At 50.3% G+C, this 24817-nt stretch overlaps 2 protein-coding genes across 3 annotated transcripts in view; both read right to left on the bottom strand.

Annotated features, from left to right (window-relative positions):
• Positions 1-4446, bottom strand: part of RASSF7 (Ras association domain family member 7) — a 33625-nt gene extending 29179 nt beyond the window's left edge. The window contains exon 1 of the mRNA XM_048307182.1: positions 4358-4446. The gene's annotated coding sequence lies outside the window, so the exon portion shown is untranslated. The remainder of the gene's footprint in view (positions 1-4357) is intronic.
• A 141-nt stretch (positions 4447-4587) lies between these two features.
• Positions 4588-24817, bottom strand: part of LRRC56 (leucine rich repeat containing 56) — an 83165-nt gene continuing 62935 nt past the window's right edge. The window contains exons 14-16 of one of the 2 annotated variants that reach the window (XR_007204306.1): positions 13336-15281; positions 5275-5409; positions 4588-4678 (exon numbers count right to left, since the gene is read on the bottom strand). The gene's annotated coding sequence lies outside the window, so the exon portion shown is untranslated. The remainder of the gene's footprint in view (positions 4679-5274; positions 5410-13335; positions 15282-24817) is intronic. The other variant, XR_007204305.1, reaches the window with a different exon arrangement.

Here is a 24817-nt window from a genome sequence, read left to right as displayed (position 1 = left end):
AGGTGGTCCAGAAGACCATCTCCAACCCACTGCTGATACCACCACTTACCCCCTTCCTCCCAAAGGAAATTTCCACCTATCCTGGTTTGCTCGTGTGTCAAGTTTTTCCTCCCCTACCTCTGCTCAGGTGTGACTGTATCAGCTGTTTTGCAGCCAAGAGGATGCTTCACACCGAAGGGATCCAGAGACAAGCCTTGTAATTAGGGCATGGGTGCCACCCACCAGTTAAACCCTCCTCCTTCCCTGTTTAGCCTGGGAAACATATAGCCAGGTTTGTTTATACTGCCCATACAACTTATCATTTGGGCATTCTGCTTTCTGTCTTCAAAGCTCTTCCGGCAGGTGTTTTGCAAGCTTCTTCCCAACCCTCATGTGGCAAAGGATTTAGACAGGAGATGGAAGGGGATCAGGGAAAAGAAAAGCTAAATAATTTGCCCCAGAGCAATGCCTCTGCATCAAGCAGTTGGAGAAATGCTCATGCCAACAAAGAAGGTGGTGGAGCAGCAAGTGCTTGGATCAGGCTGCAGAATGAGAACAGCTTAAACTCCTTTTCCCACCACTGGCCATAACAGTAGAGCAGCTCCAGGCATGTCCATGGAGCTTCGGCAGTCTGGACCAGCACTATCATTTCTATCAGCCTGTACCTGGAAATTTTAGGTCCAATTACCCAAAATTCTTAATATATTGATAACCCTGCCACAGCTTTTCTGTCGGCACTTCTGACTTGCTAAACCCCTTAAACTCTTGCTGGACCAAGAGCAGCCTGGGAGGTTCTGAGCCCACAAACTACTTATTTTGTCCCCATCACTGGAACAATCTTGTACTGGAGTTTGTTTTGCTGGTTTTGCTGCACTCTTTCTCTCTTGCTACAGAGGGAGAGGAAACCTCATTAAGATGGAGAGAACAGACACAATCCCCGTCTTTGTCTTTTAATCAAGAGGCAAAATGAAAAGGTTCTAGCAGATAAAGAGCCACCTAATGAGAGCATTCTTGGTACCAGACCCGCCGAGGAGCACCACTGTCAGCCCCTTTGTTCTATCAGTCCCTTTGCCCCTACCTAAACCTGCCATTTGCTCTACTACTGTCATTGTGTGTCAAGGCTCTGTCCCTTGCTTTGCTTCAACCCTCCCAGATCTAAAATAGATGTAAGGCATACGGCATCTTTCCCAAAGCCCTCCAGGACCTGCTGATGAAGACTCAAGAGGCATTAGAGGACTCCGGTGTCACCATTGCTTTGGGGATTACTCCTTTCTGGGGTAGGAGAGGCTGGAAATTACAGGGATCAAGTCTCCAGCCCTCTCCTTCATGAGCAGGGAGGGCAAAGCAATTTTGGCTTCTCCACTGCTGGGTATGCAGGGCAAACAAACACAAAGTCCCAAGGCTGGAGACCGCAGGCATTGGGGTGATGCAGGACCAGAGACAGCCTCAAACACTAGGGCCAGGTGAGGACTACCAAATCCACATACATGCAGGCTGAGTAATATCCTGAGGAGCCCAAACATAGATGGAAATGGCTGGGACTTGAGAAAACTTGCCCAAGGGCCAACAGGGCTCTAGCGAGTGACCGCACCAACTTATGTAGATCCCACATTCATTAAAAGTAAAATTACTGTCTCCCTTTAATAATACCATTAATAATGTCTGCTGTCCTAGGAACTAGGATTGCTTGGACCTCACATCTGTGGAGGAAATCTGAGCTTATGCTGAAGCCTTCTGGTGAGTGAGCTTTGCCAGGGTCCCTCTGCTATCAGGCATCTCTGGTGTCTAACAAGGTCTGGTCTATGCCAGGCCTTCCCAGGCCAGGGTCAGTGAGGGAGTTTGTCTGTCTTTCCTTCCCTCAAGACCCATTTTCATAGCACTTGTAGGTGTCCTGAAGCAGAGCATCTCTACTTCTCAACAGCATTTAAAGGGTATCAAGAGAAGGAACGGGCACAGACTGACAGGCACATGAGTCCTACCATGTCTGTCTTTCCTTTAAGAAGACACAGGAAAGAAAACAGACCAAGCATTATTTTTCTTGGTGAGGAGAAGGGATAATTTCCTGTTCATGATTCAGTGCTGTCATATGGAGACAATGACTGTCCTTTATCCTCCTCACAGCTTTGTCTTTAAAACACCGCTCATGCCAGCACACCTCTCCAGGTAAGGTGCAATTACCTGGGAGTTCACTGGCTCATCACTAGCAATTATCCAACTGCCCTGTGTCCCATCAACCCACCCTAATCACTACAGCCCTAAAACTGGCAGCTCCTACAGTAAATACCATCATTAAACCTCTGGGAGTGAATTTACTACCAGCCACAGAGTGATTGCTTGCTGGGGTCACTGCAAACTGAACAGAAGGATTGTTATAAAATACGATCCCACTCAAATAAAAGCAGATGCTATTAGCAAGCAACAGGCACTGTTTATTCCATAAAATACCAGGAAAGATAAGTTATTTAATGACTATCTGGGAAAGTCCTGCCTTGCTTCACTGGGGCTAATGTTCCCAGTTCATAAACCGCCTCGGCCAAATTGTTGGGGAGATACAGAGTGAGCTGAATTTGTTTCTGTTTATGGCCTGCCTGCAAGGTGTGGGTACGTTTTTCCCTCTCTTGGGTTTCAGACTGACATTACTGTTCATGGGTTTAATAAAGCCTGAAGAATGTACTCACCTTAACCCTTCAGAGAAACAAGTCTTACTTCAACTAATTGGGAGCAGGGAGAGCTGTTGGTCCAAGTAGGAACACCGTCCAGTCCCAAGCTGCTCAATTTAAAAACATGATTGTTGAAAAAATAATTTAGATACCCAGTTTGTTTAATTCACCTTTAGTGAATTTTCATGTTTATTTATTTTCAGGTTCATCTAGGTCAAACCTCCTCTTACTACATGGGACAGACATTTTTTGTTAACTTTCATTTAGATACAAAAAGCATCACTGATTCTCACAGATCTAGTGACTGGGTTTTCTAGGCAAAGCCTCTGCTGTAAGCCCACCACTCCAAAATTGTAAACTTTGGCAACACTTCAGTATGCAGGATATATTTTTTTTAAACTGACAACTTGTGCTACATATTCCCATTTAAACAGTGAAAAATGATGTATGTAACAGGCATGACCCTTTCCCTCTCTTTAATCTCCCACAGCCCTGGGACAAGCTGACTGTGCTAATCTCACCCCTCCAGGTCATCAGTGCGAATCCAGGTCAGCAACAACACGTTGCCAGCAAAACCCTCTCTGCTCATTTTTTGGTGTCCCTCTGCCTTTCCCTGCCACTGGCATGCTGAGGAACTGCTCTTCTACTATGATACTAGGAGGGATCTCCAAGTCTCATCATGCCTTTGGGTCTGTGAGAAAGAATTGTTCAGGCAGGTCTCAGCCCTGTGCCCTAACAAATAACGCAAGCTGTGATCCAAAAGGTCTTGGATCACATCTCCCACTTGCAGCAGGAAGACCTGAATCGTGATACTGCTTTTCAATGTGTGCCACTGAATCCGTGCAGGACACCAACCCTTCCACAGGCTCACCACCTGCCACTGAGCCAGGAAGCTCCTCCGGGATGGCTGTTACCCCGTGCAGGTGGTTTGTCATCTTGGACAGCTCGGACGTGCCCCGTCATTAATGGCTGGCACACATTTTCACAGACACAGGTATGTCTCTGCTAGTTTTGACAGGTGCAAAATGGGCTGTGCTGAGTGCTGCCTTCCCCATGCCGGCAAACTCTTCCACCAGCCAGCTCCTCGTATCTCTGCTCGCATCTTCCAGGTGGAGGAAAAAGCCTTTTCTTTACAGCACGCCCCCGCAATGCCCTTTGCTTTCCTGCACACAGCTGAGCCCTGGGGCGCCCTTCCCTCCTCACCCCCCAGCTCCAGAGGGACGGACATGCGGGTGGGTTGCGCTGAAGCAAAAGCAGAGCAGCTCTCTGTCAGCAGGAAAAAACAGTTTGATTTCAATGTAGCCATCTTCTAGCGCATCTCAGAGCCCCGGGTGCCCTGCAGGGCTTTTGTGAGTTTGATTAATCAGGCGAACCCAAAACTAGCCAAAATCACTTGCTCCGTCCTCTTGGGGCAAGAGAGCTGACCACACAACTGTTGGAAGGTCCCTTGACTTCCCCCCTCCCTGCACAGCTTCTCCCCAGGCATCCCTCCCACAAACACCACTGAACGGGCACTTTCAAGACCCCCCAAACACCAGCGATTCCCCCCTGCCCACTCCCAGCTGCAACCAGCTCCGCCGCTGCCTGTCTGTGCGGGAGCGCAGGTGCCGCCTGTGCGGAGTCGCAGCCGGCGGCCACCTGACACCCGCACCGGCTGTAGCTCATCCCAGCTCCCGGGCTGGGGCTGGGGCACGGCCCGGCACCGCGCACAGGGTACCTGGAGGAGAGCCAGCGGCCCTGCGCGCTGCTCCTCGCCCGCGATGCCTCTCGCTTCCCAGCACCCGCCGTGCTCCCGGAGCCGAGTGGGGACGGGAAAGTCTGGCTCCTCTGCTTCTCGTTGCCAGGACACCTTGGCGTTCAAACCTGAGCTGGGACCAATCAGCCCCGGGGCTGGGGAGCACCAGCCCCACGTCATCCACTGCTGGCGTTGATTTGAACGAAAAAGCGTGACAGCGGTCACAGAGCCCGTGGGGAGCTGCCTTTGTGCGGGTGGGCTCTGCCCCCACCCCTGCCGCTTACTGGAAGCCTCTTCTGTCGGCCTGCGGAAAACAAAAGAGCCGTGGAGAAGGGAAGGGAAAAGAGCACTTCTCCCCAGCTGCCAGAACTGCGTTCGCAAGCCTGGGTTCTTCTGCATGTCCTCTTTCTCCACCCCCCGGCTTCCCACCACATCCCGGTGGTCACCTCACCAGGGACAGCCTGCGCTCAGGTCACCTCTGCCCGGGAGCGATGGAGCTTCCTCAGCACCGGCAGTGTGCTCCTTGTGCCCCAGCGGGGCCGCCTCCACCTGCCTGGCTCTGCCCCAGACAGTACAGCGTGGGTGCGGGCCCGCAGACCCACGGCCCCAGGGATGCTTTCTGGCTTGGCTGCAGTTGCAGGGGCATTTTTTTCTCCCAGCCAGCCCCTGCAAGATGGTTTTGACGGAGCCCAGAACTGGAGCCTTAAGCCCCTCGTGAGCACAGGGGACTCAGGTGCACAATGCAAACAGTCCATCCTTCGTTAGGGAAACTTTCCTGTCTGACCGTTCAGGAAGCACTCTGGCCACCACACTCCCGAATGGTCAGACAGGAAAGTTTCCTCAACACCTTGGTGCTGGCTTCTCTACTCAAACACATGCAGCTTCTGCCAAGGTGCGCACCTGAGTGAAAGATGCAGCCATCATCTGGTTTCCTGCGGTGCTGGAGGTGGGAACTGGTACATTTTGACTCCCCACAGCCAGAGAGGGTTCTTCCCAATCCACCAGGTGGGGTAGGTACAGGTGCCTAGGTAGATTCTGAAGAAACATATCCACATGACCTTGGTGGTGGTAGAGGGTAGACAACAGCAACGCAGGTATCCTGGCAGAGCTTCTCCCCTCAAGCCCCCTAGACCCTCCAGCCCAGGCATCTATGTTCATCTCCTTCCTGCTCATGGGACAAAGTTGTAGGACAACAGCCTCCATACTCAGATCTCATGCTGAACCTCTGGGATAAGTGTACCTGGTTTCTGCTAACCCTGCTCCCTGTCATTTATTCTCCCCAGAAGAAGACCACTGAGGTTTTGCCAGCTCACAAGAGAAGATGACCTGAAGAGGGGTCTGAGCATGCTGGAGGGTGGAACCATAGGATCAGCTACATGTAGTGCTGTGCCTGACTCACTTCTCCATTATACCACATCCCAAACACTCATTTCACTCCATGAATTAGCTATGCTGCCGAGGTGCTATCCACCCCCATTGGCCAGCACTCGGGCTGGCTTCCTTGCCACCCCACGCCAGCAATTAATGAATCCAGGCTGGCTCCTCACCCCACTCTGCCCTGCAGGCGGATGTGGATGAAGCTGTAGAAGCCTTTTCCCAGTGGACTCACATCTTGCCAGTACAGCACCAGGCAGCCTGACTGCCTTCCTTGCCTTGGGGCTCAGTACAGCTCCTTGTGAATGAGGTATGATTTAATTAAGGACACTGTTCCTGCAGAAGATGGCCCGTGTGAGGCTGTAAAGGTCTTGAACTCATTAATTTTCCGGACATACCTGCAGTTAATTTGCGGTGACTTTATAGAGCAGACAAGCGCAAAGGGAGGTGTCCATGTGGCTCTGAGGTTGCTCTGCTCATCCTCAGGACCAAGCCTCCAGCAGTGCTGGTTAGACCATGGTTACAGATGTCCCTTGTTTGGCTCAGATACTGGATTTCCCCATTGACTCGATGCAGAAGAAGAAGGCGAATGACAATCACAGAAAGTGATGGCATGGATTGCACCTCCTCATTAGCTCCATCTCCCCACTGCCATACACAGAGCAGGAGGGTGAAAACATTGACATTTCTGGCAGCTTTCCCAAAGGGAACAGACAACATGGCAGGAGGTCCGGTGTGGGTCAGTGTGGAGCCAGGTGGGTACGAAAGGACTTCCCTATCAGTGCTGTCAGTGCTTTTAAGAGCAGGTTACAATGGCTGAACAAGGCAGTAAGACCTGGCTGTCTGGGCACTGCCATGGTGTAGCAACACCCATGAGAAAGGCAAATAGCAGCCCTGGCCAGCAGTGGGGCTTGGGGACAAGGCTGTCAGAAATACTGAGCTGGGGTTTTCACCAGCATTTCTCTCGTGGAGAAAGAGCCATTTCTGCACTCCTTGCACATGATTTAGAAGCATTCCCCTTTATCCCCAACTCATTTGGTCCTCACCTAAGACAGGAGTGAACTTCCAGCCCTGCAATTTGCCATCTCTTATCTCAGGCTTTAACGCAGGCTGATAATCTTGGGCCCCAGTAACCTGGGGAGATTTTCAGTCAATGGAAAAATCCCACTTGAGAGTGATTTCTCTCTCTGCCGACTGACTCAGCCCCTGGAGGTGCCATCTTCCTCCTCTGCTTAGGCAGGAGCCAGGTATAGTCAAGTGCCTCATGTTAGATGGGAGAGGAGTCCTGCCTCCAGGCAGAATCAAAGAATGTGAGATATCAAAATACTCCAGAGGGCCTGGGCCTCACTTCTTGGCTAGGAGCCACCCCCCAGCAGCCCCACACATTTTGGCCAGGCATGGGCAGCACTGGTGGATTGCATAAGTGAGCTCAGCTCCCTCCTCCAAGCAGGAGTGAGCAGCTCCTTCAAGAGCTGAAGATACTGCAACTGCCAGCACAGGGAGGTAGCACAAGGTCCCCTTTTGCACAGCTCTCCTGCAGCTGAGCTGTCAGCAGAGCTGTTGTGTCTCCGGACAATGGACATCCCTCCAGACAGCTGGGACATCTGACCATGGAACCTTTGAAAGAGTTACAGTGGAAGGAAGGCCCAGCAGAGGCTTCCTCCACCACGTCACTGTAAGTGTCATCAGGCAGCAAGGCTACAAGACAGCAATGGAATGTGATAAACTAATCCAATGGTGGGGCAGAGTGAATGAAACCAGTCAACCATCCAGGGCAGAAAGCGTCCAGTGGCTCAGTTTTGCCCCTTCTTGCTTCTCCAAGCAAGATCTGCTCTGCCTGTATTTGGTGCAGGTATCCCATCCACAGCCACCCAAGATCACACATGCTGACCCAGTGACAGCTGGAATAAAACCATGTCCGGATGCAGCAGCACAGAGTGATTTCCCTTAAAGCAGTTACTCCTTTGGGAACTCCCCAAAATCCCCAGCTAGCCACCATCAGAGCTGGTGGGCTGGTGGAAGCAGAGAAATAAGTCCGTTGTTTCTGGAGGGGCTGGAACAGGGCCCAGCAGCTATTGATTCAATTCTTCATTCACTGCAGGTTTGAGTGAAGCAATTCAGAACCGTTCCATCAATTCAAACTTGCATAATAACATTAGCCAAAAAACTCAGGAACTTGGTCTATCTTTCCTAGCAGATTCTATTATTCTGAATCATTCCCTGAGGAACAACAATAAAATTATGGTGGCCTGATACACCAAAGCCAAAAATCCTAAAAGTCTAAAAGTCAAAAGTTTTGTTATCATTTTTCTCTGGACAAGAATACCTATGAGAATGTGCCAAAGACTCAGTTCCCCGCCTTCCCCATACCTCGAGTAAATAATATTATAAAAGAAGAATAAGAATAAAGTAGAATTTATAGGTATTTGATAAGCACATTCAAAAAATAATTAAAAAAAAATAACACTTGCAACCCCTTTTCAGCACTTGGACCAGCCAAAGCCAAGGAAAACGACAGGGCTAAGGAGGAATGTTGTGTGGGCACTGCCAGTGTGGGAACAGTGTGCAGGGTGGAAACCGTGATCCCCACATTTCCACATGTACACTGCACCCTTACAATAGACTTGACACTGTGTGTTTTCTCAGTCCAGTAACACCTCCAACAAACCTACGTCCATCTCCACCCACCCCTGCTCTCAGGTGATCATCTCTTCTATCCCATACTTTTGGCTTAGACTGTGTATTCCTTGGAGAAGCTCCTCCAAGGTGATATTCTCCTTCTCTCCCCATTCCCCCTGAAGGCTTCTCCTTTCCCATCAGATTTGTTTTTCCGCATGGCCAGTGGGAACCGAAATGAGGGTAAACACACATATTCATGTATGTCTCCATTCCATGTCTATCTGTCTCACAGGTAAGATGCAAACCCTGCTGAGAATAACAGTTTTAACTATGGCAATGCGCTCCAGCAACATCAACACAAAGGCACCGAGGCGGTAAAAAGGCTGGAAAAAAGAATGAAAGGAGGAGATGAACTGGGTCCGTTGAGGCCTGTTAAGAGCCAGGCAGATGGATCTGGGTTGAGCAGCCAGTTAGTAGGGTTGGTACCTCTTCTTCCCATTTTGTCTCCCTTTGTATTTACATCTCCTTTTGTACTTAACATCTTGCTAAGTGGAGGTCTTATTCCACCACCTCTGCCTGCACTGGGCTTGACTGACCTGAAGGGGAGCTTCCTGCCTTGTGCCCCAAGTTGTTGTAAAGAAATGTTACAAGTGAAGATCTTGGCTGCTTGAAAAATCACAGCGCTGCATCACTGCGTGGCCTGACGGAAAAACCAGACCAGTGGTGAGGTGCCATTGTGTCAGCTCCACCCTCCTCCTGTGGGAGGAGCTGCATGGCTCTGGCCATGAAACCAGCAGCCCCTTCTTGGGATATGGGGTACTCAAGCCCCTTCCACGCCAGACTCCATTACCGTCTTGCTGTGCTCATAGGACAGCTTGGAGCATACCTGCTGGCCGGAGAAACCAAAGCACTGATTTACTCATGGAGAGGACAGAGATCATTGCTGGTATGGAGGACAGAGGTCATTTCAGCTGTACAGAAAGCACTTGAAATGCAATCAGGTCACTCCTGGCATGCTCAAAGCCTCCAGTGAAGACTCTGGCACTGTTACGAGAGGCTTGAAGGCCAAAGGAGCAAGACTGATGGGAGGTGTGAACTGCATTTTCCAAAGACGATGAAGAGGAGTGGAAGGGTTAAGTGACCCACAGTGACAGAAGTGGTCAGAGCCCCACTGCTGTTTCACCTCTCTTGTAGTTGCTAATACTGTTTAAGACAGCCAGAAACACAGGACTGGCACCTGATCTGGGTGGGAGGTGAATCTGTGCAAAGCAGCAGACTTTTCCTAGCCACAGCAGAAATGTCATAATTTCTGGATGATTTTGGCTCTATGGTGACCTCAGACCTGATGTGAGTTGTTTTGGTTATTTTTGGTGAAAACCCAACGAGCCTTTGCAGCCTGCAGAGTGAAGGAGGTGATGATGACACTGTGTACAGACAGTGACACTGGAGGGGACATCCATGGCTTAGAAAAACTGTCCCCTTGCAAATCAGTGAGAGGGGGTGAATTGGAGCAGTGTGGGGAGAGGAGCACCTTCAAGGGAAACTGGTTAGCGAAACTGGTTAGAGAAGGGTTAAAAGGTTTTAGTGAAAGCACAGGAGGGACTAAATGGATCAGAGAGTAGAAATCCAATTAGGAGATCTAACAGGAAGAAGCCAAGCCTTGAAACAATAAAGATAATAGTTTTAGCTGCCAAAGAAAAGATTAGAGTGAGAGCAAATTTGCGGTGGGGCCAGAAGGAAGGAAAAACTGTAGCAAAAAAAAAACAATAAAAAAAATATAAAGAGTTACTAGTCATCAAGACAGATTCACATGACAAATTCACATTACAGCCTCACCTACAGCAAAGTTCATCTCGGGACCCAAACTGTGCAGCTAGTTCTCACCTCTGTAATTGGCTGAATGCCTTCAAAGAAGTTTGAAGTTCCAATTTGAGCCCATCATGGTCTTATCGACACGAATAGGCTGGGAGTGAATTGACCGCAGTGAGGTTTGGTTGCTTATTTTGCTTTGCTGTGTTATCATGTAAATACATTTTACCTGGGATAAAAGCCAAGGAAAGGAGCTGGAACAGCCCCAAAAGTGTTTCCTTCAGCTCTCAGAAAATGCCAGGCTCTCACCTACAGTCCCTCAAACACCATGGGGTCTCTGCAGGAAAACCAAGCAGATTTCAAATTGGGAGGATGGATTTGCAGTCAGGAAAGAGACCTAACACTCATAAAAACACCCAGACGACACCTCTCCTCTTCCAGAGGAGAAAGAGCCCTGGATCAAAAACACCCAGCACAAGCTCCGAGCTGGTGATGCGTGGTATGCACTGCCAATTACTTAAGCAAACGGGATCACAGGAGCTGGCACAGCCTGTGGCCAAGAAACAGCAGCATCTGGAGGGAGCAAGAGCTGTGGGGCAGGCATGCTTGCCAAGCCACTACACTGACCTGTGCCCCAAAAGGCACCTCTTTGAAGCCTCGAATCCAAGACGTAATAAGGCAACACGGAGAAGGGGATGAAGGAGGATCAAAGGTCTGGAGGAGCCTTCCTGCAAGCAAGGACTTGTGCACACCAGGACTTCTCAGTCTGGAAAAGACATGGCTGAAGAGGTTATGGTAGAGGGCTACAAAGTCAGGCATGGCCCAAAGAAGGCTGACAGGGATTGGCCTCTTCCCAGTGCAAAAAATGGGGCAAATTTCAGAGCAGGGAGGTCCTTGTGTGGTGGGGGTCAAACCTGGGGAACTCCTTGCCCAAGGATGCTGTCAGCTGTCAGTATTTGCATGAGTTCAAGGCAAGACTAGATGAGCTGATGGAGAAAAAATAATCTGGATTAATAAATGCAGACAAATGCTGTTTAGGAAGCCTGTGGGACTGCACTCTTGACCTGTGTTAGTAGCACATGGTGAGGGGACATATGGGCCACACTCTGCCCATGTAGACCTCACTCCTGGAGGCAATGACAAGGGGTAAGGATCAAGGGAGTGCTAATCAACTTACCCTTGGGAGCACCTACTGCTCCCTGAAGCCTCAGGATGCTCAGCAAATCAGACTCTTGATCTGGCTTACTGCAGGAGTTTTACTTCCTCATGGCTAAACAGCCCCATGGATCCCAGCCTTGTCCCAGGATCAGAGCTGTGCTACAGTTTATCAACAGGAAAGCAGAACACTGAGTGATTTCTCCCTGTAGTGTGTGTCCTCAGCCTACATCAAAGAAACTCAGCCACAGCCTCAACCAACTTATTTCTAAAGTGTGACTTACTATACTTAGACACAGAGGTCCTCCCACTGAAGAATCCCACCATGCCTTCAGAGGATCATCCATCTCTCACACGGTTCAAGCTCCATCTCCAAGCTCATGTGATCCCACTCAGTCCATGGCCACAGCCGTGTTCCTCCACCACCAAAAGCACACTGCTCACATCAGGCGGCACAAAGCCACCCACCTTCCTCCTCCCACCCCCTTGTCAGATGGGAACACAGTCTTGCCAGCTCCCAGATGGGAAGAGGAAACCTTTGCCAGCCCCATGCCAACCCCAGGGCAGCAGGTATCCCTGCCAGCTTCAGGTGTACTGAACCATATTTGCCAGCTCAGGCAACCACAGAGCTTTCATGTTTAATCAAGTGAAGGCTGCAAGGGCCTGGGGGCAGTAGATGGCTGGCTGTAGGTCAAGATGCCCATGTGCTCCTTGTCCCTCTCACATTATTTCTTCCTCAGCCATCCCTACGACCTTCCTCAGAGTACACATGATGTGCATGTGGGATGCAATGTCAAACCAGAAACTGCAGCCTGGCTTTTATGGCCTTGTGGGATCACCAACCCCAATAAGAGCTGCCAGGCACCAGCCAAACCCATGTTAGGTCTGTATCTTGTGCCTATTGGGAACCACCTCATCCTGGCACACAGAGGACCTTGCAACCTCAGAGAGGTCTTTGCAAGTTCTCATGAAGCCAAAAAATGCCGGTGTCCCTGCTTGAATTATATTTTGCCAGCTCAAGGACCCCAGCCCCAAAGCACAGCACTGCAGAAGCTGTGGCAAACCCCTGTCCCTGGACATCCTGGGAAGGGCACAGCAGAGGAGAGCTGTTTGAACTGGAGCCACTGCACTCCCTGTGCAGGATAGAAATCTTGCCTAAGCCAAATGTTAATGAGATGGCAGAAGCTCTGGGCAGGCTTTGTGCTTTTTTTCCTCCTGGATTAAGCAGCGGCATGTGAGGATCATGGAGCTGAATGGCTGACAGCTGAAGGTTAACATCAGGTCAACAAGCCCTTTCTTCCTGCCTTTCAGTTCTGAGACCCCGAGGTGGGAGGGTTACCTAAAGCAAACATTTTTAAAAAGACAGTTCTCATTTCTTCCCTGTCTCCCTTTCTTGCAGAGGAGCTGCCCTGGGTTTGAAAGCCAGATGGGATGCTGCTTTTCCATGAGCATCAGGATTTGGGAGCAATGGCAAGCCATGGCTGTTCTCCCATCTGAAGTCCACTGGTCTCCCTTTCCCAGGACGAGCTCACTCCTACGCACCTGCAAGTGTCTGCAGGCACCTGAGCTGTGTGCAGAAAAGCAGGCTTCAGCTCCTGACTCTGCAGCTGATCTCCTGGGAGATGCCAGGTGTGTTGTTCACAGCCTGACTCAGCCACCCTTGGATTTCCTTGTATTGCAGAAGTGTAACTGAGGTCTGCGCTCTGGCGTCTCTTCTCCAAAGCAAAGGTCTTTGCCCTCCCCTCATCACCCTCTGGTGTGTGCCAAGATAGTGACATTCCCAAAGGAGTGGTGGTTTCTGTTTGATCACCCGGGTGGTACCACAACTCAAACACCACAAGTGGCTTGTTTCCCCCCATCCTCCTGTGCAGAGGGCCAGAGGCTGCCCTGGCCTGCTCCCAAAACCACCCATTCTCATCAATGGCATTAAGGACAGTAGAGCAAAACATGGTACCTTAAGGATCTTTTTGCAAGGCAGAGTTTGATGACTCAATTACTACACACCTTTTGAAGCAGTGTTCCAACAGCTGCACTGGATGGGGGGATCCAGGGCAGTTTCTCCTGCAAAGAGAAGTGACTTGGGGGGGTTTTCCTGAAGGGATCCAGCTGGGCAGTGAGGAAACTTCAGAACAATGGCTGTCCAAGCTACACCCAGTCAAGTGTGCTATGGGGATGAGAAGAGGTTTCCCAATGCTTCCCGCTGCCTCTGCTATGGATACATCAATCCTGAGCAGTCAGAGAGTACTGAGCAGCTGGGAGAGGAGGAAGAGGGGAAGGAACAGGAGGATAAACATGTCATAAACCACCACAGATGCTTCTGTCATCACCTTCTGGCCACTGCTTCAAGCCTTGCTACCATTCAGATGTTACACTGATTTAAAGCTGTTGGAGTAATCAAAGTGGAACAAATTTCCCAGTCATTGTTTCTTCACATAGACACAGGCACAGACACACACACACATATATATTTGCAGACACACACCTGTAAAATGCAAGCATGATCCTTTACATTGCCATAGCTTTTTCTTGCCTGGGAAGGAGGTACCAGTACAGATTCTCAAAAGATGTGTTATCAAGAGTTGCACCCCTTAAAAGGCAAAACTATTTCACTTTCAAAACACCTGCTACATTTCTGATTAGTTTTTATACCAATAAAAATGTCACATGTCCTCTTGGAAAATTAATCCAAAATAATTTATCCAGCAATCTAAATTAGTGGAACTACATTAAGTCTTGCTGTATACACTCTCATCTTAATTCAGGTTAATTTGTAATTCTTTGAAAAAATCCTTAATTAAATTGAAGGGATCATTAGTCCATTATGTTCCAAATAAGACTGTCAAATACAGCTCTTGGCTGATTTTAAATTGCCTGTCATAATTACACCAGAAGAGAAGCACCTGAGAGTTTCCCTCTTCTTTGGGCAGCCAAGAAGACCTCAGGGTCTGTGAGGGGACTTGGGGACAGTGGTAACACATCCAGGCCATTTCTTTAAACCTGGTGCTGTGGACAGAAGCATGAGCACTTGAGCAGAAAAACAGACCTTTTAGGCTCTCTATCCTCCAGTCTCAGCCTCTTCCCACCTCCCCACCACCTGCTGATCTCTGATGGAGCTTAGGAATCGCTCACTTCCTAAGGGTGTGTGGGGAGGGAAAAAAACCCAATGCAAAACAAAATTGAACAGAAGTGCGGTTGACATGACATGGGATAATTATTTGGACAAATGGAGGACAGAGAGAGTTGTTTTTTCTGGAATAGTCAGTTGGACAAGAAGAAGAATTTCCATAGAAAAGATGTTTTTGATCATAGTCTGTGATATGGGTTAATAATGCTTTGTTGGACAGTTTAAAACAGGTCCCTTAGACGCTCTGTGCTGGTAATGCTTTTCAGTAGAAGTAAGCAATGCTCAAAGAGAGCTACGCAGTCAGGTAGGGACTGAAACAGTGAGAAGTGCTGCTAAAGGAATTTGGATTGTTTTACCAAGGAAAGGGAGGGCTTTCAAAACAGAATGGGCTGCGATGGACACCAGGGTTGGTGCAGGCAGAATGAAAGCAATGCTCTGCACTGGGGGCAAGGGTGCTCTGGGCTAGAAGGGGGAAAACACCTCTGTGTAGCTGTCAGGATAGCAAAAACAGTGCTGGTGCTGCACTGGTGGGAACTGGCAAGGAAAAACTGTCAGGAGAGCCAGGACAGGGCTGGGCAGCATGATGTCACCTCCCCATGCCCTTTCCCCTTGCTCCTTTCCTCCCAGCCCAACAAAACCGCATGTTTCGTTTGACTCAGGCGAGGAAACAACACAGGGGATTAGCTGCCTGGTATCATGACAAGGCAGGTGAGAGCAAACAACAGCAAGGAGCTTATCATGAACTTATCTTTGTGTTTGGAGCTCATTGTTGCCAGCTGGATTTCACTCACTGACCATGTGGTTTGTATCACGGAGATGCTGCAGCCTGCAAAAATGAAGGAACAAGGAACAGCGATGGTACCCAGCTCTGAATATTTCCATTTAGATCAGTGTCCCTCAGCCTTGAATAGTGTTGCTAGCTGATGAAGGGAAGGAGACTTTTCCTAGAGCTACCAGCGTGGAGACGAGACTACAAAATTATTCTGTTCCCGCATGCCAAAGGCACAGACGATTACAATTTTTCTTCTGACTCCTACTCATCCCGCCTCGTAGAGATCAGATTAATCGTGGCACATGATCAAAAAGATTGAAATGAAGAAACCAAAAACCAAATGGCTGCAGTTACACTGCTGCAAAACTTGGGTGCAGATAAGGACTGTAATTTTGCTGTGCAATAGCCTGGGCTCAGAGATGTGAAGAACAGAGTGCTAACCCCATGTGTTTTTATCCTAACAAATACCCTGGCTGCCCTGTTTCAATGAGAACTCTCTTACACATTGCTAGCTTCAAGCGAAAAATCACTGCCTTTTGGGAGAGTAAAAGCAAGGTGCGAGACCCGTGAAAATGAGCAGAGCTGCAAAGAGACTTTGCCATGCGGCAAATGCACGTGGTGGCTTCGAGCACTTGTGGGCTGAAGCTCCTGCACACAAAGCCGGACATATCCCCAGGTCACTGTGGGGTCACTGTGCAGTAGGCCCTCCCCTGCACCTGAGCACCAGCATCACACCAGACACAAGCCCCTAAACCCACCACCCTTCTCCTGGGCCAGAGCAGCTGCTTTAACAAAGGATTAACATCCTGCAAGGGAAACTTGGCAGTGTGGGGCACATGTATCCCACCCACGCCTCCTTCTTCTCATTCTCCTCCTCCTCTCCTGCTCCTGGCACACCACCCACAGGCCCCGCTCTGGCCACCCTCGGCAGCTCCTGGGAGAGCTCCTGCGAAGCAGAGCCAGATGGAACTGCCAGCTTTCCCATACGAGATGGCACAGGCTTTCCAAGCCGCCTCTTCCTGGGGCTGCCTACTCCTACGTGGGAGGTGCAAGCGAGGCACGTGTTGCTTCTCCTGGTGAGGTTTCCTCCAGCGTGTCCCAGTGCCACCAGTGCCAGCACTGAAGCCTATGCTTGGTAGTCCTGCACAGCTGCCAATCATCAAAGCCAGCTCAGATAAGCACCATGTCACCTCTTCCAAAGGCCCTCTGGGTGGAGCACAGTTCAAGGCCAAGCATTGCAGCTGGTGACCCAAAAGCCAAGGGATACAATTTTCATGGTCACCCTGCTGTGTGAAAAGTGTCTGCGTGCACAAAAACCCCATCCATGGACCCTGGCCCACCATTGTTTGAAGTGGTGCCAGCAGCAGAATTCCCACCCTGGGAAGTGAAATTCCTGGGAAGGCCCACCTTCTTGCACACCCCCAATTTGCATTCCCACTTACAACTTTGGGAGGACCACAGGGAAGATTATCCACCACTGCCCCTTAGAAAGACTTGCCCTAGGCATCCTGTGGGCTCTATTGCTTTGAAGGACAGCTGGCAGGGGAAGAGGCCACCTGGTGTGATATGTATCAGATGTGCAGATGACATGTTTGTGCAGGGTGAGAAGAGCCAAGACCACTGCGGGCTGATGGCTCTGGCAAATCCCATCCTTAGGTAAAATCCTGTCTTTAATTCCCAGCATTTACTATTGTCAGTAAAGCCTAGCAGACACAAGGGAGGAAGCAAAGGCACCCTGCCTGCACTGCAGTGTGCCAAAAATGAATTCAGGTGCTGGCTGTGCTGCAGACACTTGCCTCACGTTGCTGTGGGGCTTTACCACAGTTTCGAGCCTGCTGCCACCAGAGGTGCTGGGACTGCTGCCTTTGGAATATGGGAAGTGACCAGTATAGGACTGCACGGGAGCAAGCAGGCGGGTGTTGGGTTTCCAGTGCTTGGGAAGCAGAATGCAGCCTTTTGTAGGCTGGATGAGACCACTGGGCACAGACTCTCTTGTCTCTCGCTATCATTGACAGGGATCAGGCTGTCTTGACAGATTTCTGGGAATCTTCATCTGTGCTGGAGAGGCACTTTGGGCCTTGGTAGCCTTGCTGACCGGGGAAGGACTGGAATGCTCAGGGATGGAGCATTTCCTTTGTGGGGAGCAGGCAGAAACATCTCACCCTGACATATTTTTGTGCTGAGCTTTCAGCACTTGGATAAACTGCAGGCAAAAATCTCTTGTAAAAGGAGAAAAAAACCCTTTCACATCCAAAATGGGAAGCCTGGGTGCTGCCCTGGGCCCCAGGGCTGCTGTTGGGGGTCTATCATCTCCTTGGGAGCCACCACCACTCTTGCACAGGAGGAAGGATGGCAAATGGTTCATTTTAGCAATGTGGACTTGGTCCACCGTATGTGATGGTGGCATCTGCCACACCAGGCCTAAGACCACCACCTTCTCCAGTAAGAGGGCTTAGGGGGTTTCTAAGGTTTATTGTGACCAAGGGTGGTGGTTGTCACCTGCAGCAGACCCCATGAGTGACAACAGACACATGATAATAAAACAAATACACAAGAAAATCCCTTTCACCCCCTCTCCGCTGGCCTTCACCCAGGATGCAGGGTGCGTCCCTTCGCTGGCTCAGCTTTCTCCATGGCAACAGATGGATGTCGCAGTCCCATCCCCCTTCATGATACTGGGGCGGGCGGGTGGGAGACAGATGGCAATGGAGGGGAAAAGAGTCCAGATCCTCCTGAGTGGCAAAAATTGCAGGAATCCCTGATTGCTGGAGCCAAGATGTTGACCCAGAGCTGTGGGAGGGAGGGAAGGTGGAGGCGCGTGGCTCTGCTGAGCCCGGAATAGCAGAGCAGCTGTTAAGTTATCACTTGTAATTATTACAGCATATGGGAGGGAAAGAATAGCTCTCAAAGGGAGGAAAACAAATAAGGAAAAGGCGGGCTGCCACAGGGCTCAGCAGCGGGAAGAGGGACACTCGGCCCTGCGGAGGGTCCCCACCAGGTGGGCAAGGGGATCGGGGGACAGCTCTTCCTCTCCACAGGCCTGGCAGGAATTTGAGTGCAAATATTTGCACCTGCAGCATCACGGGCTCACCCATCTCCCAGGGTGCCCACTGGCCACTCAGGAGCATGGATATGCTGGGGACAGGATAACAGTGGCCAGGGTGTCACAGAAGGATGGAGCCTGGCATGCTCCCCCCGTCCCTTCTCCATGCACAGGTCCTACTGCTTGCTCTGTAATTTGAAGGATGCAGGGCCATGGGCAGCAAGTGACAATGCTAGAGCACAAAGTGCCCCTGTAAACCAAAGGGAAAAGCCTCAGGGACAAGCCCTGCCTGGGAGAGCCTGCTCCTGGAAAAACATGGGACAGGGAAGAGGTCACATGCAGCAGCACGAGACAGAGTGGGGAAATTCGGATAACAGTCTGTGAATGAGTAGCAGTGACAGTCTCTCTTACTCCACTTGGAAAACAAACACTGTATCCCCTCGTAGCAGTTGTTATTCTGGGCTTTCAATATTAGAAAGAAAAATGGCAATAAGTCCTTGGAAATGTGAAGCCATTGGCAGTTGCACCAGCTGCATCCCAGTGTGGGGACAAGGAGTGTCAAGGGAATGCTACCACTGCCCACATCCCTGGAAAAAGCCTGGGAGCCTTAATGGAGAAAAATCTAACCATATCTGCTGTGTATTAAATGCAAAGATTTAAGTTCGCTGATGAAATTTACAGCTACTGAGCTACAGATTTTCCTGAGAGCCAGAGAGCATTTTGGGCCCATTTTGATGTTTGCTTATCCTGCAACAGGCATGTAGCCACAGAGGTGAGGCAAGATGAGGAAGAGATGTTACTTGTTACCTGGGCATTTGCTACTGCCTACAGTTGGAGATGATGCAGGACCAGGGACAAAGGGTTAAGGGGTTAGAATGTACTCTGACAGAGAGATTTTTATACTCTCTTATACTCACCTCTCTCCTACTTTTCAGGTATATTTATTTGTCTACTGCTGCCTTCTCCCTGGCAGCACCATGAATTCCCTCAGAGCAGATGAATTGGCACCTATCTGCTCACCTAAGTGAACTCTAGCTCATCCCTGGATCTCTCATCCCAAGCCAACTTGATCCTATTGTGAAAAGCTTGTGGCTCCAGTGAGAAGCACCAATATATGTCTGAGCAGGAGACAGGGAACCCTGGACACACTGGGCTGATATGTCAGGACCAAAGCACACCACTCCCAGACTTAAGCCGCGAGCTTGGAGCAGTGCCACCCAGAGGTCAGCAGGACACAGATATAGATGGGTGCTGAGCACCTGCAGGTCTCATGGGAGCCCGGGAGATGCCCTGAAGCTCTGGTAGCCCACCTGGACACGCAGCACAGGCAGCTGCTGAATGGCAATGCTACTGCAAACAAAGCTGTGCCAGAAGCATTGGAAACAGGAGATGGTTCAAACTCTGTGATCCAGAATAGGAATGAATCGCATGTGGCAGACAACAGCCCCAGCACCCATTAAATAAACCAGCCAAACCCTGCCAGCCCCCCAGGATCCTTGCCAAGACAGGCACTGTGCTTGGAGATTGAAGGACCAGCTCTGCAGCTAGCACATATATGATAGTCTGGGTGAAAATCAGGGAGGCAACACCAATTTGCACCAGATGATGCTTTATAAACCACCGGCCCTTCCAGGAGGGCTGACCCCACCCCATGCACCCGTGTTGCTGCTCAAGGACTTGCCTGGGTGACGTCTCCATGGGTGGCAGAAAAGGACTTCTGCTGCCTTCCTCATGAGGCTGAAATGCTGCTTGACTGCTGATGTGTGGGGTGACCCCACGACACAACTGAAGCTCCCCACTACACTGACACCTCAGAAGAGAGGAAAGCAGCAATGCTGAGATTTGCAGAGCTGCTTGGGCCTCGTGTCCTCTGTCAGCAGTGACCCAAAGCAGGGAAGGGCTGTGACAGGGCAGATAGGGAATGTGCCTTGGGCTAGGACACAGCTTGGGGCATCCCTGCTCACGGCATGGGGCTGGAACTAGGTGATCCTTAAAGTCCCTTCCAATACAAACCATTCTATGATCTAGAATGAAAGGATTCTCACAGTCTTTGAGCCAGAGACTCCTTGGGAGACTGTGCTGGCTCAAGCATCCAGGAGGAGACAAAAAGCCTGCCAAGAGCTGCAAATGGAGGAGGAGTGTGTTTGCAGTTCTTTACTATCTCCACACTGGCTCTGGATTGGCAGTGGCTGAGCTAGAGACCCCATCAGGGTCTTGGGGGCTAAGCCCTCCTTGTAGCAGGATGCTCTGCCTAGGTGGGGATAAAACAGCTCAGACTTTACCCTATTTGCAGAAGTTATCAAGTTATCAGTGGCAAATGGAGTAGGAGGGGTCAGGCTGCTTTTGGTGCTGAAGAATGCTGAGAGGAGGCTGACTCATCAAGCCCAAAGTTAAACATTCTGAGGATGTGAAAAACAATGTTTCCTGACAGAAACTGGCACTGGTGAGGAGGTGGCAGACAAAGCCCCTGATAAAGAAACCAACAAGTGCTAGTGCTGATGACTTATCTAATGGTGCTGAGCTGAAGGCTGCAGGGCTGACACACATGGCCTACAAACATACGTTTGACAGTCAATCACTTCATACTGTAAAAACCCAGTCCCACTTTTTAATGGCAGGGTCCTCTAACACCCCCCTTCTTGGGTCTGTGTGGAGATTCCTCTCTTGAGTGGGGATGCCTCAAGTCTGAGCAAAAGAGATCTGCCCATGGTCATTGATATGGGTGAGTAGCATCAATCTTTACTAAATTATTTTGCCAACTTTAATATAATTGTTTCAATATTCATGAAAAGTGGTGCACTATACTAGTAGTTAAAACTATCTGTATTATGTAGTAAACAATTCTGATTAAAGTTTTTTTAGTCTAATCATTATCATCATCAATTGAAATAAATAATTTATTTCATCCACATAAATATATTTGATTAGCCATCCTTAATTCTGTAGCACAAAACTATATACAGGCTCAACTACACCTATATAATTCTTTAGACATAAACCATTGACCAAGTCTGGGACTAGGATTGGATCTAGATTCCTCTCTGAGAAGGAGTTTAGAAACCAAGGGGGTCCTTTCTCACCCTTGTGACACAATGGGAGGGTCTCCATGACAGACCTTGTCTGAAACTTCCATTCTGCCTGCAACACTCCTGCATCCCAAACCAACCCTGCAGCTCTCATTCGACCTCCCATGCCCTCTGCTCTTGTCTCAGGGCAGTGTGACAGTGATGCCAGAGCCATCCCTGCCAGGGCTTAGCACCTGGCAGGGAGCAGACACACACACACGCACACACACACACAGGTGCACACACACAGTCTCCCTCTTGCATTTTTGGCCACCTTCCTAAATGCCAGCATGACATGGCAGCCCCTTCCATCTCTGTCCCTTCTTGTGTACATCACTTGCTTGATCTTAAGGTAATTGCTTTTCCCACAGCAGCAAGGGCCTCTCATTTGTTTTTACATGCCACTAATCTCATCCATAGGTTTGTGTCTGGACTCCTGCTTCCCCAGGACTGTTTTCATAATAATAAAAAAAAAAATTCAGGATTGGGCAATAGCAGTTGAAAGGGAAAAGTAATACCTCTCTTTTTCTTCTTTAAAACCACCAAAATGACACTAGATAAAAGGGACAGGAGAAATCAGGGAAAATAGAGGCTTTGAGGGTTTTTTCTCCCTATTTAAAAATTCATTTTGTTAGTGATCATCCAGGGGAAAGAAGTATTTGTTGCTTTGACCCAACGAGACCTCTAAATATTTTTAGTTCCTTGCTATCATTGTGAAGCCCCACCTGGGGAGGTAGCAGGAGACATTCCTTGGAGGATCCTAGCAGCTTTTGGGACTGAGCTTCTGAAAAGAGAAGATTTGGTGACTAATCCCAGGAAATCCCCTTCTCCCGGACAAGATGACCTGTCCTGATCCTGACTGTTGTTCCTGGTGTGCAGCATTTTTCTAGTAAGGGCTGACAGGTCCATACCCAGACCCTGGAAGGTGCTTGCCTTGGCAAGACATAGCAGTCATTTGGGTGTTCTGGGCACACCACGATCAGCTCTAACCCCTCCACCCTCGAGGGGCCAGAGGAGGATCTATCACCCCTGCCTGGTTACTACCTCCACCTCTGATCCAGCAGAACCAGCTTGTCCTCCTGTGACAGGACTGCTGGTGCTCCCAACCTGACCTTTGCTGCTGGTGTGTCCATCTCCCCTGTGCTGCCCACTGGAGTTTCCTCCTCTGCTTGCTGAGTGCCTTCCTCCTGGGACAGACCTCCCAAAAGCTTCTACCACTACGTCCCATGGCAGTTTCACCTCTTCTTTCTCCCCTGAACCTGACATCTCTGTGTCTCCTTTACGTTGCAGACAGTGCAGCCACGCTTGCCTGTATCCTCAGTCAGCACATGCCCAGCACAGCCCCGGTCCGGGCAGCCTTGATTGGCCCAGGGCACAACCAGGAGGCAGCACGGCCAGGGCTGATGTGTTTGGGCTGGAGAGGAGAAAGCAGGTGCTGTGGTACTCACCTTCAGGTCCCTGTCATAGCTCTAGGTGTACCCAGGGGTGTGGATGATGCAGGTCACGGGAGCCTGCAGCAGCAAAGTGGCCCAGGGATCAAGGGACTGAGCTGGTGCTCTCTGTTGGGGAAGAAGGGTCTGACCCTGCCCACAGAGCAGCGGAAAGAATGTGGGTGTTGATTTTTGCCAGCTTCCACATGGGGAAAGGGCTGGGACAGAAATTACACGGGCTGGGTAGTGGCAGATGTTGAGGCCTTGGGACTGGCCTTTGTGACCTGCCAGGGTCTCCCAGTGTTGTCTGGACATCAGGAAGAGGGCCAAGGTCCCTGCAGATGGAGCCACGGAAGGGAGAATAAAAGTAACAAATGCAAACCATGTCTACCTCACACCGCTCCTCCAGAGAGGCCCTGCCAGGGAGGCACCAGGGTGCCAGCAATTGCTTGCAGGTGGTGGCTGAGCTGGGTGAGAACCAGGAGCAGGGCAGGGGAAGGGCAGAAGAGACAAGGGTGGGGATAAAGGGGAGAGAAGTGGCAGAGAGCTTTCACACAGCCAGGCTGGGAGGGGGTTGGTTTCAGACTGGAAAGCAGGGACTTGCCCAGTGGCACTGGGGAGCACAGTCCCTGAGGAAGCTCTGCCTGCTCTGCTGGGTTCCAGAGATGGCAGGGCCCTGGTCACCAAGGGAGGAGAAGCTGGAACACAAGCCATGCATGGTTTTGAGCCTGTTTGCAGCTTGTAGCTCTAAGCTGTGACAAAGATCATATCTTTGAGACATGTTGGGGTTGCACACAGCATTATCATACGGACATGTCCTATAACACCCCAAAAGCACCTCAGCTTTCCTGTGCCAAGGTGGGTCTGGGATGTTCTCCATTACTCTTCGTGGGCATTGCAGGTTTCCTAAGAAAGTATTTCCATAAACCTCAAAGTGGTGTGTGATACAGCAAGCCACTACCAGCTCCGTGCATTTGGGGCACCATAGGAGGTCAGCACACCGGATGCTGGATAGGTAAAAAGAAAATGTTGAGCCCACTGAGTGCCAAACTCCTCCTGAACGCCCTGGAGCTGCTTGAGTTTGGTTTCCGAGTCTTTTAGCTTTTGAAAGTTGCACTTGTGACACTCTCTTCTTCCCTCTAGCGTCCATTCCGAGGCATTCCTCTTGCTCTTCAAACCCAGTAGAATCGGCGCTTGCCTGGTTGCACTTGCACGCACTCTATTCCTCAGGCACAGGTTTTACATCTATAAACGATACTGCAACTCTCCACCCAGTAACCCGACGTTTTCTTTCTCTGGTTTACGCTGTGCCATGCAGGAGGATCCTGCTGCAAGGCCGTCGTCTCCTGGCAGCTTAAAAAATTATCTCAGTTACTACCTAGTTTTAGCACGATCACTCTGAACTCCAGCCGGGGATGCGCAGACACGAGGCTTCTGATGGCAGTGTGGAGAGGACGCCTCGTTTGAGGGATGGGTCAGAACGTGCTCCTGCACTTGCTGCCTCTGTAAGACCATGCTACACCTCCTCCGAGATCACAAGATTTGTCCTTGGGCTGTAGGAAACCGGGGCAGAGATCAGAAATTACTGCCCCTAAGGCTGGATCAAGGCTGTCACTGAAAGGTTGTTTTATTTCTGGTGACAGCAAGAGACCTCCAGGGTAGGATCTCCATCACCTGGGTCACCTCCCAGCTGGCTGAACTGGTTTCCAAAAGTCCAGCTATAATCTTCCTCTTTGAGGAGAGACATCCCCCCTCTTCTGGGGATGGAGCAGCAGATCTGCCCTCCCAGATGCACCTGCACCAGGCCAGCTCTCCCCCAGCTCAGGGTCTGCTCTGGCACCTTGAATTCAGTCCAGGACAAACCCTCCTTGCAGTCCTGCTGCCGTCCTGCCCTACCTGCCTGTGCCTCTCTGGAAGGTCCAGAAGCTTCCCAGACGGCTCAGAGAGCCACGAGCACTGAGGAGTGCTGCCCCAGTGCCCACGCGCTGTCTCCAAGGCTGATCCTTTGTCTCAGCCAGGACATTTCCAGTATCTCCTGGGGATTTTAGAGGA

The sequence above is a fragment of the Corvus hawaiiensis genome, chromosome 6 (genome assembly GCF_020740725.1).
Source record: "Corvus hawaiiensis isolate bCorHaw1 chromosome 6, bCorHaw1.pri.cur, whole genome shotgun sequence".
Taxonomy (NCBI): Eukaryota; Metazoa; Chordata; class Aves; order Passeriformes; family Corvidae; genus Corvus; species Corvus hawaiiensis.
The sequence above is the reverse complement of the archived record's forward strand: the minus strand, read 5'-3'. Positions and strand labels throughout refer to the sequence as shown.